General features: G+C 40.2%; 2 long non-coding RNA genes across 2 annotated transcripts; both read right to left on the reverse strand.

Annotated features, from left to right (window-relative positions):
• Nucleotides 1-2721: 2721 nt before the first annotated feature.
• On the reverse strand, nt 2722-7836 carry LOC146701198 (uncharacterized). Its single transcript, XR_014922159.1, has 3 exons — nt 7772-7836; nt 2957-3141; nt 2722-2870 (listed from the first exon to the last, which is right to left on the reverse strand). It is a non-coding gene; the product is annotated as an uncharacterized LOC146701198 (long non-coding RNA).
• A 2485-nt stretch (nt 7837-10321) lies between these two features.
• Nucleotides 10322-12390, reverse strand: LOC146701199 (uncharacterized). Its single transcript, XR_014922363.1, has 3 exons — nt 12274-12390; nt 10807-10937; nt 10322-10715 (listed from the first exon to the last, which is right to left on the reverse strand). It is a non-coding gene; the product is annotated as an uncharacterized LOC146701199 (long non-coding RNA).
• Between the last annotated feature and the right edge of the window lie 1283 nt (nt 12391-13673).

A 13673-nucleotide genomic window follows, 5' to 3' on the forward strand; every position in this document is an offset into this window, starting at 1 on the left:
TACAAGTTTTCCAATACCACTCTTCCTGCTTTAAACCAATATTGCATTCTTCCATTTCCTGCTTTTTTTTTTAATAACAGAAGACTCATTACTAACTGCGTGCAGACGTATTAGAAAACAGCTGTCTTAAATGAAGGAAATATCAAATCAAAACTGTGTGTCGTGTTATTTTAATTTTGTCTGTATGAAAGATGATCAGCTAAACTAAATCTTAACACTGAAAAGTCTCGGCTGGAGCTGCCACATGATTCAAGAAAAATAGAGAACGAGTCCTGAAAAGTGCTTCAACACATGATAAGAAAGCAGACCGAGAGAGTTCAGGCTGTGTTGAATAAAGGTGGTCGTACCAAATACTGACTTTTACCTTTTATACTGTATTACTGTGTATGTTTACATCACTCCTATTTCTACCAGCTAAATGTAAAGAAATGAAGGGTTGCTCAAAACCTTCACAGTTTCATATCAGTAAGACTCATATGAATATCATATGAGTCTTACTGTAACCTTGTATCATTTCCATAATAAAATGCAATAACAGCCTAGTGTGACAGAGCAGGTAGGAGAAAGCTGCAGCTTTACCTAATGTCATGAACAGTTTACATCTATAAGGGAAGTGTATTTGAAGTTTCTAATTTCTCTGATTGGGCATTCTGCGATTCCTTTCCTAGCTTCCTCTCCTCACAACTTAGTCCCTCCACCAGCAATGTGAATAGAGGTGAGAGGCATGATTAGGAAGGAGTCAGGGTAACAAGGACCCAACCTGAGACATGTTTGCTTCACAGCAAGTAAGGAACAACTTCATCATTATCTCAGATCATAAATGTGTTCAAGGTAACTCCAATATGATTGAGACATACTTAACATACCAAAAATAAAGTGAGAAACAAAAGAACAACCTTTGAGTTGTGTAGATGTGAAGATAAATGTGAGTGAGTACAGATTCTAAGGGCCTGTATCTGGAATGATACAGGGAGTGCAGAATTATTAGGCAAATGAGTATTTTGTCCACATCATCCTCTTCATGCATGTTGTCTTACTCCAAGCTGTATAGGCTCGAAAGCCTACTACCAATTAAGCATATTAGGTGATGTGCATCTCTGTAATGAGAAGGGGTGTGGTCTAATGACATCAACACCCTATATCAGGTGTGCATAATTATTAGGCAACGTCCTTTCCTTTGGCAAAATGGGTCAAAAGAAGGACTTGACAGGCTCAGAAAAGTCAAAAATAGTGAGATATCTTGCAGAGGGATGCAGCAGTCTCAAAATTGCAAAGCTTCTGAAGCATGATCATCGAACAATCAAGCGTTTCATTCAAAATAGTCAACAGGGTCGCAAGAAGCGTGTGGAAAAACCAAGGCGCAAAATAACTGCCCATGAACTGAGAAAAGTCAAGCGTGCAGCTGCCAAGATGCCACTTGCCACCAGTTTGGCCATATTTCAGAGCTGCAACATCACTGGAGTGCCCAAAAGCACAAGGTGTGCAATACTCAGAGACATGGCCAAGGTAAGAAAGGCTGAAAGACGACCACCACTGAACAAGACACACAAGCTGAAACGTCAAGACTGGGCCAAGAAATATCTCAAGACTGGTTTTTCTAAGGTTTTATGGACCGATGAAATGAGAGGGAGTCTTGATGGGCCAGATGGATGGGCCCGTGGCTGGATTGGTAAAGGGCAGAGAGCTCCAGTCCGACTCAGACGCCAGCAAGGTGGAGGTGGAGTACTGGTTTGGGCTGGTATCATCAAAGATGAGCTTGTGGGGCCTTTTCGGGTTGAGGATGGAGTCAAGCTCAACTCCCAGTCCTACTGCCAGTTTCTGGAAGACACCTTCTTCAAGCAGCGGTACAGGAAGAAGTCTGCATCCTTCAAGAAAAACATGATTTTCATGCAGGACAATGCTCCATCACACGCGTCCAAGTACTCCACAGCGTGGCTGGCAAGAAAGGGTATAAAAGAAGAAAAACTAATGACATGGCCACCTTGTTCACCTGATCTGAACCCCATTGAGAACCTGTGGTCCATCATCAAATGTGAGATTTACAAGGAGGGAAAACAGTACACCTCTCTGAACAGTGTCTGGGAGGCTGTGGTTGCTGCTGCACGCAATGTTGATGGTGAACAGATCAAAACACTGACAGAATCCATGGATGGCAGGCTTTTGAGTGTCCTTGCAAAGAAAGGTGGCTATATTGGTCGCTGATTTGTTTTTGTTTTGTTTTTGAATGTCAGAAATGTATATTTGTGAATGTGGAGATGTTATATTGGTTTCACTGGTAAAAATAAATAATTGAAATGGGTATATATTTGTTTTTTGTTAAGTTGCCTAATAATTATGCACAGTAATAGTCACCTGCACACACAGATATCCCCCTAAAATAGCTCAAACTAAAAGCAAACTAAAAACTACTTCCAAAAACATTCAGCTTTGATATTAATGAGTTTTTTGGGTTCATTAACCACCTTAAGCTAATCGAACAACAACAACATGGTTGTTGTTCAATAATAAAATTATTCCTCAAAAATACAACTTGCCTAATAATTCTGCACTCCCTGTAGTAACACCAAGGTTCCTGATAGACAGTTTGGCAAATGTAGCAAGTGGACCCAAGTTTTCCATAACACTAGGTACAAAATTTTTAGGAGCACAAACAAGGACTTCATGTCACGGCCGAGGCCACCTCAAAAGAGAAAGGACTCAAATGCTGGAAGTAGTTTTAGAGACAACGTTTATTTTCTCAGTTAGTGTTCATAAACAGGAAACTGGAATGTGCGTTTAACAAGTGCAAAATGCCACAACTAAACCAAAAGGGTTTTAAGCAGCCTGGGCTAAGTAAGCAATCTGGTGTTGGTCAGTGGAAACAGCAGTTCCTGTAAATAGAGTACAGACGTTCAGGTATGGTTCAGGAGGAATATCGGCAAGCTGTTCATTCTGAATTTTCCTTAGCACTGCGTACTTGCTGCGGGTGGTCTGTAGTGGCGTGGAGGGGTGGGTGGTCCGGGTGAGTGGCCCGAAATTCCTGGCATTGAGGCAGGAGGCAGGCAGGTGAGTCGGGTGAACAGCCCGTGGGACTGTCAGGTGGTCCAGCGTCCGGATTGGAGCTCTTCGGCGGAGATTTGTGTCTGGCAACTTGGTGCGTGGCTGTGAGAGAAACACACAATGAGACAAGGTAGTTTACAAAGCGTGTGCAAAATCACAGTGGTGGCCTGCACCAACTAAGGTTAGCTGAGAATCTGGCGAAGAGAGGTTGAGTGCGCTGGCCTTATGAGTCCCCGGCTTAATTACCCACAGGTGTGAGCAATCAGCAGAACACTGAGGCCCCTCCCAGGGGTGGAGATGCCAACTTGGAGGGAGACACCCTGGCACACACCCGGACCATGACACTTCAGTATTCTCCTCATTTAGTTGAAGAAAGTTTCCAGCCATCCAACCTCTAATGGAGTCTATGCACTTATGCAAAATCTGTAGCTTGGAAACATCATGCGGCTTAAAGGAGATGTATAACTGAATATCATCTGCATAGCAGTGATACGAAATGTCCTTAAAGGTGCTCAATAAGTGTTGAAGAGGAAGTAAATACAGCAAGAACAATAAAGGCCCCAAAACTGAACCTTGTGGCACACCATAGGCAAGAAAAGTAGAAGAGGAACTGTACTTAGAGGTAGCCACAGAAAAGGATCGTTCATGCAAAGAGGATTCAAACCAGTCCAAAGCAGCCCCTCATATACCCACCCAGTGTCTCAGCCTGTCTAGCAGAATATGATGGTCCACAGTATCAAAGGCGGAGGTCAGGTCCAACATCAACAGAACGGAGCATTCTCCTGCATCACATCTCATCAAAATGTCGTTGGAGACTATAAGAAGTGTAGTTTCAGTAGAGTGAGTTCTACGAAAGCCAGATTGGAATTTATCCAGAATGCTGTATTCATCTAGAACAGCTATAAGCTGCTTAGCCACAGCCTTTTGAAAATCTTAGCAATGAACGGTAATTTTGAAATCGGTCTGTAGCTACTAAGAAGAGAACCATCAAGCTTAGGTTTTTTTTAACAGTGGGAGAATAACAGCATTCTTACAATAAACAGGGACCTGACCAGAAACCAGTGAGGTATTGATAATTGTGAGCACACAGGGACCAATAGACTGAAAGACATTTTTAAACAAAGATCCAGGTAAAATATCAAGAGAGCCGGAGGACGCTTTCATCGAATTAACTAACTTGACCAGCTCAGGTAAGGACGCAGGTAAAAATCTTTCTAAAATTACAGGCCTAGCTTGAGTTGGAGCAGACAAGAGAGACACAGGAGAGATATTGTTCCTCACGTCACTGACTTTTTCAACGAAGAAAGAAAGAAATTTTTCACAATCTTCATTTGATGAAATTGGGACAGCAGGTGGAGCAGGAGCAACAATATCACTAATGGTGTTGATATTTTTCTATCACAAAAAATACAAGTCTTCATTGAAGTAAGCACACAGAGCAGTAGTGGATTTTTTTTAATATAATTTTTCTTTATTTTTGATTAGCAAATTACAAATAAAAAAAAAACAACCCAGCTAACGAGCCCTGGTCAACCCCTCACTTGAATTTTTAATTTTCAGTTTAAGGCAATTAAATTCAAATCAAAAATTCAACCCCAACAATCAAGTGATTCCCTATGAGCAACCGTGGACAGGAAAAACTCCCTTTTAACAGGAAGAAACCTGTGACAGAACCAGGCTCAGGGACGGGCAGTCTTCTGTCATGACTGGTTGGGAGGTGAGGGCAAAATAAAATTTAACATAAATGAGAGCACAGTATAGTTATTGTGTTATAATAAGCCAATCAGGTAGGCCGTACAATTCCAAATATGTGAAGGTGGCCAGGTAAACTCCACCGAAAATAGCGCCCGCTATGGCAAGACCTATAGGGGGCGCTATAGGTCTGTCACACATGAAGCCCTACCTCGACAGCAAGGGCCGCGAGCTGCCGTCAGCTTTCGACTTTGTCGAATTCACTCGCTCGCTCTTTGATCCTTTCCCTTGTAACGTACAGGTGAGACTTGTACAGGTGTTAAATGTCATCATTTGGAAAGCATGTAACGTAGGTACGTTACATGCGAAGTTGGCAAAAGCACTCTGTGGTACTTCCTCTTGGATTTCACGCCTCATTTTCTCAGTCTCTTCCTTTAGTTCATTCAACTCCCTTTCAAAGTTGTCCATCCTAGTATTAAGCATTCTGTTTTGCTCTATGATAAACTCTAAACGCTGATCTATTGTCTCCATTGTGTGTCAAAAGAAAAGAAATGTTCCCTGAATTATTTAAATGTAAAGGTAGTGATGGCCCGCTTGAAGCTGACGCTCCGGAGCGTGTGTCGAAAAAAACAACACACTGGTTCAGAAGCACTGTGTCGAGGCTTGCTTCGTTTGGCAAAAGTCACGTGACCAGTGACGTCCGAAGCTTCATTACGCACGTAACTGCTTCGGTACCTGATTCAAACGGATATAAGGAAGTGAATCATCCACGGGATTCGTGGAGTGTGTTGATGGTGACAGATAGCGACGAGGTGATCATTCCACTGACAGATATGGAGCCAGCGAGGAAGAGAGGACGTTCTGGCGTGTGGGAATATTTTGAGTTGATTTTGCTCAATTCATTTTATCTGCCGAAGTGAAAAACCTGAAATGTCCAAAATCATGTTTTCATAATGTAAATATCATTACAGCATATGACTTTAGGAACACTTCCATGTGAATTAAAGCTAATGAAGACTACAAAAATGTATTTGACACTATACGTACATTACATTGCTACAGTTTAGAAAATCATTTTGTTTATTGTTTTTAGGTGATAGTCTGCAGGACCCAGGAATATCTGCATATCTACCAACTTGCAGTGTAGTTCCTGCACTCCACAGCCTCTTCTGTTCCATGCAAGTGGATTTTCTCCAGGGCAGGAGAAACTATTTCTAAGAAAAGAAACAGACTCAGCCAGCGCACAGTAACACTAATCCCCTTTTTAAATGTAAATAACAAAAGGGCTACCTTACATTGATCATGTTTTTACTTTGCAAGTTCTTGATTAGGGGTGGGTTTTGATTATCGCTTTTCTGATTACAATCCATGCTAAATTGAATAAAGTGATATTGATTCATTAAAATCCCGTGTCGATTTGTAAATTAACGTTATTATGCCTGAAACGCCAGCATCTCAGGTTAAACCTCACAACATGTCGTCAAACACCATACAGCTAAAACAGTAACTGGGAGCAGGTTTACGGATTCTGCATACAAACGTGAACACAGAGCGCGGACCCGACGCGTCAGAGTCAGATTTTGATGTGTCGGCGGGTCCGCGCTGTGTTTGCCTCTTTTTTTTTTCGCTGGCTTCTGCAGCTGCAGGTTTCATAACTCTCTGTTTACATCTCTAATTAAGTCTCACATGTGTCAGCTTTCTTTTAATAGATACGAAATTATGGATATATACTGATACATGACCAGAATTGTAATATTTCTGACTGAGGCAAAACTTTCCAGATTCCAATCAAATTGAATCGGATCCTGTATCGAATCAAAATGATTCTACAAATCAGTGACGATGCAGCCGTACTCAGCTTCCTAAGCATTTTCCCTTTCCAGTTCACAATCAATCCCACCCCTAAGTCAAAAATATGTATAGGAATTGGCCTAATCTAATATTTTGTATGAACCTGTCCAGCTGTCCAGTGATTAAACGACAAGTAGATGGAGGCAGGACTTCACAGCAGGGGCATACTCCATAATGTGCTGTGCATTCTCATATGTATATTATATATATTGCTCACTTATTGTATTTACCAACATCAAGGAGTTATGAGCAAAGAAAGGCCACACCATAGTGCATGTTTAAATAGGGAAAGTTTATTGATCAAAATGTATTACGCAAATACGCATTACATTTTTTTCAGCCCCCCAATCGAGAAAACAAAACCAATTACATGTTCAAAGCAACGGAACGGTGGCCCAATATCAGAGAGAACTCCACTCTTGAGTGAGCACTGATAATTGAGCAGTCCGTTTTATTTTGCAGATTCAAGCTGCTCTTCAAAATTTTCACCACCAGATGTCACCGGAGAGGACTGTGTTGAAAAGCTTCGAGTAATGAACCGCTTTTCAATACAAGCTTCAGTGCTTCGGAAAGCTTCATTTGGCCATCACTATGTAAAGGTATTACCTTTGTCAAAGATCCCTGCTTTGCAAAAACAACTCGCTGTTACTGAAGACGCACCAAGGTAAACTGTGTTAAAGCACCTCTATTTAAGGACTCATGTGGTAGAGCTGGTGACGGTCGACTGTCGACGGGAGACTGTCTCGTGACGGTCACAGTCTCCCCTTTGAGAAGATCAAAGGATCAAAGAATACCTCCGTGTCATTCCGCGCATGCTCAGATCATGCGTATTGAAATGAACAGGATATTTATTTATTCATTTTAAATACCTTGCTATATAACAAAGGTGACTGCGCACTCAAAGGACGAGGAGAGTTCAAAATAGGGCACATATCGGATGACGATATGAAAAAGTATATCGCTTCATATTACGGCAATTCAAAGGCACAAGATAAATGACAGGTATCACGTCTCACTCCTCTTTGCCTCCGTCCACCGTTTGTGCGCAGGCTCACACAGCACTCGGCAGAGAACTCCCCCCGAAACATCCATGCAACGCATCTTGCTACCACCTTCAAGTTGTACTCAAGTTTATAAAGAACCCATGTCAAAGTATTGTGGTTAAGTTAAATCCAATTTATTAACCTACCTCTGAGATGAAGTACAGATCCAAAGAACGTACTGTCTCCCGTTTGGCTACAGGAGGCAATGAGGTGCGTTTAATGTCTCTCTGTTAATTTGTGTTTCTATGAAACCGCGATAAACTGGTGTTTATGTGGGGTTTTTTTTTTCGTTATTACTATGCCAACCCGTTTTAGTTTTTTAACTCTTGGAATGTCCTGGAGCCATTTTTCATCCACTGTGTTTTTTAATTTCAAGCCATTTTCACTGTGTTGAATAGAATATAGCCAAATTTGCCAAACATTTTTTTTTTTTAATTTTAGAATTGCGGTCTGAGTTCATTAAATTAGCTTAAAGTGGCTAAGCTACAAACCGCCATCCACCTTTTGCTCTAGGACAAAAGGTGGATGAAACCGCCATCCACTCAAGGTCCTAGAGCCAAAAAACGCCCCATTGAAACCCATTATAAACGCTATTTTTCATTGCAGGATCATTATAACCAAATGTAGTGCCATCCTCCAAGTCAGGGTGACACTTTGGAGTCCGGGCCTTAAAATTGTAATTTTTTTAGTTGTCCACCAGGTGGCGCCCTTTTTTTATATTTCAGCATTGAACGAACTCAAGCCAAAAATTCCGTTTTTGAGCGTGTCTTTCTGCTTTAAAAAGTGGAAAAAAAGAGTGGTGTTGTGTGTCACTATCAAGGACGTCTTTATACCTAAAAAAGGAAAAAAAGATACAAACACTCCTTAATCAAGGGACTGGAACAGCTGTAACTAAGGTAACTCAGAAAACAAAAGGTTAATCATACATAACAGTGTAAACTAAAATGTGCGCACTTATTTTAGAATGCAGTGTTATGTGGATATGTGAATTAACTCTAAACCAAAACCAGTTATTTATTGTCCTGTAAATTAATTCCTATATTTAAAGAAAGACAAATGTGAATGCAATGTTACTTATATAAGCCTCTACACTAACATGTTGGGTATTACCACTGTGTGGCTGTAAGTGCAGCCATCACATTGTGAAACAAGAATCTAAATCTTTGTGAAACAATGATTTCTATAAAAGCATGTTGTTTATGGGGATAATGTGACAAATCCTTTGTGGGCCCTAATAATGATCAATGGTGATTGAAGAGGAAGCTTGAACCCTGGCTCTGGAGATTTTCATGACAAGTGACAGTGCAGACATCTGCTAATGAGAGAACATGTTTTATCATCATAACGACTGAGAATTTAAACGTCGTTAAAGTGTCACTTCAGCAGTGCTGCCGGGAGAAAGAAGTGTTGACTCATGTTTTTTAATAGAAGACTTAAAACACTAAACTCTAATTTCAGGGGTTTATTTTAAGTTTACAGAATATAACATCTGGTATGACAATGAGTTTTACTTCTCACTGTCCGTGTTATGTGTATCGATTTATCATGTATGCTACTTTGCTCTGTGGACTAAAATGTTTCATTGTATTCATGAAATAAACCAGAATTTCAATGTCCGAATCTTTTACTGTTTTTCTGCTTTTGTTCGCTCCAAGTTTGACAAAACCCACAGCTCACTAACAATGTGGAGCAGTCTCAGTGTATTTAGCTGCTTTTTCCCTAAACACAATCAGTTAACTGAGAGAAATGCCTGTAGTCATCCACTTTGGTCATTGTGAATGTTGAAGGAGATTTGTTCCATAGACACCTTATACTAGTGTTTCCTACTCTTAATCCAACCAAGTTTATTGCTGGACAACACAGCTAGCAGTTGGAAGATGAATGATTGCGTTTTTATGATGCATAGTACCCCCTCTTCTTCTTCTCTGTGTTGTTGTTCGTGTGTATGTGTGTGTGTGTGTATGCTGTAGAAGTCAAAGTATGCATTAGCCACACTTACAAAAACATTTTGAATTTCATTTAGAACTGAGATTCTACGTTGTAAGCAGAAATTTTATGCTCAGCCTGAAGCGCGTTGCCCCACTTTCACAATGCTAAGGTGTCAAATCCACAACCCCCAACAGATGGTTTGTCACACGCTGGGTTCAAACACTCAAAAAGCAACACAACAGCAGGTTCAAGAAGGGCAAGTCACCCTTTATTTGCACAGCCTCACACACTAAAGATTTTTAAAGTTGTGGTGTACAATGGTATAGCCACAGATGTGACTTCTACTTTTGATAAAGACCACTCCACCTGCATATTTCTTAAGAAATGAAGTGTCTTTATTAAGCTATTATTTATAAATGTCTTCACAATAAGAGACACCATGTGCTCTGTGACATTATAGTCTTAAACTCTCAGAAATCTGTTCACTATTTTTATTACAAATTATATCAGTAAGGAAGCTGACTAAATATTCACTGATAATTTATGGGACAGGGGTGGGATTAAATAAGTGTATACTTCTTCCCACTCCCTTTCAACATGTAAATTAATCAATGTTTTTTTGTATGCAATTTGTATAGTATTTTTTTTCTCTCTTATTTCTTTTCTAAATGTACTTGTATATTGTTCACATGTTGAAATAAATTACCAATCAATCAATCAATCAATCAAACTCCCAACCTTTCAGGTTGTTATGAATGGCTTATATTTCTAACATTTTGTGATGTAAAAGTGAACCACACGGCTATTTTATTTTCTGTATGATGGGATGACTTAAGACACGAGTTATTTTAACAATTCTAAATGACAGCGTGATGGCCATAGTACTTTATGCGGGTCAAATATGTTAACAATAATGTTTCTCAATGTAACATTGCAAAGGACTTTTGGATAGGATACATTTTGTAAACAGTTACCTCTGTTATGCTGAGTGAACGGACTCTATGGCAGAATACACAGAAGCGCAGGGAGTGCTCTTTATTTGCTGTGTCAAACTTATTTACATGGGATGAGATAATACTGATGAATAAACAGAAGGAAACCAGGGGAGGATGCTGACACGCATTCGGAGGGAAAGGGGTTACCCGCGCACGCAGGGTGGATCTATGAGAAAAAGAAAAACGAAACTTTAGGGGGAGATGCCAAACCACCGGTAAGAAACAGCAATAAACATAGGGAGAGTTGGAGAGCTCACTTGTCACACTGGCTGTACAGGCTCGGGTGAGGATTCTCGGGATGTGGGAGAAACGCTGTAATTGATCTCCGTAGTGATCCCGGAAATGCGGCTTCACAAACAGCTGACAGGTAAGCGGGTGATGGATCCGGCTGAGGATACAGGACAACAGGTAAGCAAACAAAATCCAAGACATAGGTTGGCCGTAATGCACACCGCGGAGAATTAACACGTTACCACTCGAGGAGGTAGCAATACTCCGACACCAGACGTCAGGGACGTGCAGAGAGGTTTAAAGGGGCGGGTGCTCAAAGTTAAAAAGGGGCACATTGAACCATGCTGAATAACAACAACACACATTCATCAAGAATCTAATATGGGAAGGGCAGGGCTGTGTTGATCTGAGACTGTAGACATTAAAAAGTCCACAGGAGAGATGGTAGCTGATTAAACAAGTGTCATGAGATAATAACAAAATGCAAAGATTGGTGACAGCGCTTGGAACCATAAGGCAACGAAAAACTGTGACATAAACTCGGCTCTGCCTGTGAATCACTCTTTGCTTCTCTTCTTCCTTCCTTCCCATCATTTCATATATCACTCTCCACTTGCTGTCTATCTGAGAACAAGGCACAACTTGCTATTGCAATAAACTATAATCTAATTATCCACACCTAACAACTCTTGCACTTAATCTATAATAAAATGATGACAGAAAAATGTTATAGCACTGCCTTTAGTAGCCTCATACAGCTCCTACTGTTTCCTCCTCATATCCTTACCAGCCATGTCTGCACAATGTTATATCATGAGTAATATTTTTTTAAATCCAGCTAAATAAAACACACACATGCACACACAGTGACATTTTAGACCTTCTTCAGAATACTGTATATACTATGGGCATCCTTACATTATTATTTATTACTAGAGCTACAATAATAAAGCAATGAGGAGGGGGAAGTAATAAATATGAAATAATGTATTTATGATGATTCCATTTGTTTCACTATCCACTCTGTGCAGGGCAAAGCTTTTTACATTTTTAAACTGTATTTTTACTGCTGTAAAATCCAACTTTTGTCTTATTTAAAATATAAATCTAATATAATCTGCTTCTTAATGTATGTTCTTTAAAATACAGCGTGTGTTTTTTAATATATTATAATTATAATAATTATTATGTGGACATGCATATTAGATCGTTTTTTAGTGAAATATAATCCCTCCAGAAAGGCAGGAAATGCCCAGAAACTTACTTTAAAACTAAATATGTTCCCTAAAACGGTGACAGAGCTACAGACCCATGACAGCCTTACACAGGTAGCCAGCAGCTATGACCAGCACTACTTGTGCAGTTAATAAAAGGACAGGTAATGTTTGTCGCGCTGTTGCACACACAGCACCAAGACAGCTTACCAACGTGTACGTAATAAGCTAATACTCCTGTGTGCTACACACTACAGTGTACGCTGTACACCTACTTACTGGTTTTGTCGCATCAGTCTGTGTCTCTGAGTTAACTTGTGTTTCTCCTACAGCTCCGGACCGCTAAAAATGCGCGTGCTCTTTGTGAGCTCGTTCCCGGCTCGTAACCAGCGCGTTCTGCCGTCGAGGGCGATCATTGGTTAAATGTGACCATGTGACTGATGCAAGCCAGATCCTTTTATTTAGCAAAACTATGATTAATAGTTAAATATTATTGTTGAGGGGCACAGACAGGACTCCGCACGCACACACACATAAAATAAATAAATAAATAAATAAATAAAAATTTTTTAAAAGTTGCCTCAACAAAAGGGCACTTTGGGCACTCATCAGGAAAGGGGCGGGTGCTCAAGCCCCTCTAGCCCCCCCTGCACGTCCCTGCCAGACGTCAGTCGCGCTGCTCCTAAGTAACGCTCCATCAAATGACGTCTGATGCACCGCCGGTGTGTCAGCATCCCGTGACACACCACCCCGCTTACCTGTGCTGAAAACAGAAGCAGACCCCGTGACACCACACCAGAGAAACACCAACTCCTAACAACCTCAGAACCTGTACTGTCAGATCTATGTATGTAAGGTTAAACTTTCCACAGTACATCCACTTAAGTAACCAAACACATGAAGTCACCCTTACCAATAATCGACTGTTCCTTGAAAAAAGTAGCACAAACAGACAACTAACTCATCAATGATAAGTAGAGCTACCCGAGGCCAAGACTCAAGCAGAAGAAAATTAAAAGTTGTTTTGTTTTTTTATGGCTCGAAAGATTGAAGAAAAATATGTTTAATAATTCAACAAGAGCCACACCTTCAACACATGTACATTCAAATTTTGGAACAGGCTCAACATTGCTGTTGTTCAATAGTTTTTATCCACTCTCAAAAGTCAGTTTATGGCTTTAATATTTCCAGTTGATAAGGAGACTTATGGCATTTCAAATGCGCGTCCTTTAAACATCCGCTTTGTCTGTAACGACAGTATCAAACTGCAGAGCATTGTTTTTACTAAAATTCAGCATTTTCTGATGAAAATTTGACTGCTTTTTTTCACTGTAACACCCTCTCTCAGTGCCATTTTTTAGGATGATATTCTTGGAGATTCATTTTTTTAAAATATTTATGCTTTTGGAGTGAGGGTATCTAATACGCACGTTGTCACTGTGTTTTGTACTTACCAGCTAACTAACATAAGCAAATCAGGTAATTCCAAACTCATCTGGTCAGCTTTGATTTAAGTAATAGGTCTGTGTTCACCTAATTAAAGTGACCCCAAAAAATGCTTAAATTTGTTGATTAATGCAGACATGAAAATATGTCATTATACTGAATTAAGTTCTATTTACATAAGTAGGTTAACTGTATTTAGTAAATCCAATAAAAAAATACTTTGCAGCTCCAAC

The sequence above is a fragment of the Copadichromis virginalis genome, linkage group LG9, assembly GCF_057382275.1.
Source record: "Copadichromis virginalis isolate Kocher_CV1m ecotype Utaka linkage group LG9, C_Virginalis_male_GT1.1, whole genome shotgun sequence".
Lineage (NCBI taxonomy): Eukaryota > Metazoa > Chordata > Actinopteri > Cichliformes > Cichlidae > Copadichromis > Copadichromis virginalis.